This window comes from Colobus angolensis, unplaced genomic scaffold (assembly GCF_000951035.1).
Source record: "Colobus angolensis palliatus isolate OR3802 unplaced genomic scaffold, Cang.pa_1.0 Scaffold464, whole genome shotgun sequence".
NCBI classification, from domain to species: domain Eukaryota; kingdom Metazoa; phylum Chordata; class Mammalia; order Primates; family Cercopithecidae; genus Colobus; species Colobus angolensis.
This window is the reverse complement of record NW_012118088.1, coordinates 924,789-927,161: the sequence shown is the minus strand read 5'-3', so window position 1 is coordinate 927,161 and position 2,373 is coordinate 924,789.

The following is a 2,373-nucleotide window of genomic DNA, read 5'->3' as shown; positions in this document are numbered from 1 at the left end:
AAATAATTTGCCTGGGGAAGGCACTGAACTTGAAAGCTGACCTGGATTGTGAAGCAGAGCCTTTCTTAATAGGGCCTCCGAAGCAATCGAGGCTGATGTGGGGTGGAGGGGAAGGAAAGGCTGTTACCAATGACTGCTCCAGGTCACAGCCACATGTGTGGCCCTCCAAGGCAGGACACTTCGGGGTAGCCACAGAAGCTGCAGCAGGTGAGCAGCACCCCAGGTAATATTTAGCCACCAAGAAGGATACAGGGTCCCATCTCTAGAATATAAACCACCTGGTTGGGCCATATCTTTACTCCTAAACTTTATAGAATTCTCATTTGGACTGATGCTTTAGCCTTTAACACCACTGCAAATTCTAGAGAAAGGAATTTGTAGATTAAAAATAATAATAATAAAAAAACATAGTATCTAAAAAAATCCTGGTAAAACATATGCTTTACATAAATGTGAATGTGTATATGTCAGAACATTTTTTTAAATCTGGAGCTATGATTTCATCAGATTTCAGTGTTGTTCAAGCAGGAAAAGGCTTGAAAGTATGCTATGGCTTGAATTGCTCCAAGGAAGGCTACAGAGGCAGAGTAAGTCTAGATTCTCATAGAAAGATATCTGTTATGAAATTTCAGATACACTGCAATGAGTCATGTGGGCAGCTTCTGGGGTGCTGGCAATATTTCATTTTGCAATGTAAAAATGTTTAACTTTGTTTGCTATATGTTTTTTTTTCCTGTGTGTGTTATATTTCTGTACATATGGTATTTTATAATAAAACATTTTAAAAACAAAAACCACGAGTGACCACTAGATTTGTGATTCTGAAACATGGTGGCACATTGGAGCAATCTGAAGAGGGTTTAAAAAATATTGGTGTCCACTGGGGAAGACAAGATGGGAGAAGGAGGAAGTGGGGCAAGAGCAAAAAAACTACCAAATGTGTGCTATGCTCACTAGCAGGACATTCTTACTCCAAACCTCAGCATCAGGCAATATTCCTTTGCAACAAACCTGCACATGTAACCCCTGAATCTATAATAAAAGTTGAAAAAAAACTATCAGTGTCCAGTGTACAGTGCAGACCAAATAAATTAGAGTCTCTTGGGTGGGGTCAGAGATATGTATCCGAGAGCCACTGTCCTGGAAGAATAAAAATAAACTTAACACTCTAGCTCAGGCTGGAGTGCAATGGTGCGATCTCAGCTCACTGTAACCTCTGCCTCCCGGGTTCAAGCAATTCTTCTGCCTCCACCTCCCGAGTAGCTGGGATTACAGGCGTGTGCCACCACGCCCGACTCATTTTTATATTTTTAGTAGAGATGAGGTTTCACCATGTTGGTCAGGCTGGTCTCGAACTCCAGACCTTGTGATCTGCCTGCCTCGGCCTCCCAAAGTGCTGGGATTACAGACATGAGCTGCCACACCCGGCCTGGCATGGGGTTTTAAAATATGCTCAATAATTGATTTATTTCTCCATGGAATGAAGAAAATCAACTGTGAGGGAAGAGTCAATGCCTGCCAACAAAGCCTCGTGCATCACAGTTCAACTTCCTGATACCTTATCCTCAGCTCTGAATCTCTTATTGTGTTGGACCTAAAATGAGGGGTTCAAGTTTTTCAAGCTACTGGCCATAATGTGTTGACACGCCACTTGAAATCATAGAGATAACATTTCTCCACCAAAGAGATAATGACAAGGATGACAGGGAGCAGGTCTATGATTTCTGGCCTTTTATGGCCTTATTAGTATTATATAAAGAAATCTCATCACCTCCTTCAGTTGAGCTAGTATGCTTTGGTGTGGAAAAGCAGCTTTAGCACACACCAACCATTTCTTCCCAAAACACTTAGAAAAGACCTCTGTTCGGTGACTGATGTTTGATTGTGATAACAATTTTTATTACTTTTTCAGCACTTAAGGTCAGGATGTATGCTGTTGAACAACTGTCCTTCGCTGGGTGTGGTGGCTCATGCCCGTAATCTCAGCACTTTGGGAGTCCAAGGCAGGAGAATCACTTGAGCCTTGGACTCCCAAAGTCTGAGGCCAGTCTGGGCAACATAGGAAGGCTCCTATCTCCAGAAAAAATGTAATAAGAAACTAGCCAGATGTGGTGATGCGTGCCTGTGGTTCCAGCTACTTGGAAGACTGAGGTGGGAAGATCACTTGGGTCCGGGAGTTCAAGGTTGCAGTGAGCCATGATGGCACCACTGCATTCCAGCCTGGGCAACAGAGTGGGATCCTGTCTCCAAACAAACAAACAAACAGTCCTTAGCAGTGGGCGATTTAGCACTCAGATGCAACTATTTTTGAGTAGTCAAGGAAGGTAGATGACAAAAATGGGCCTCCTTCTTCAGCCCTCCTTGTATTCATGC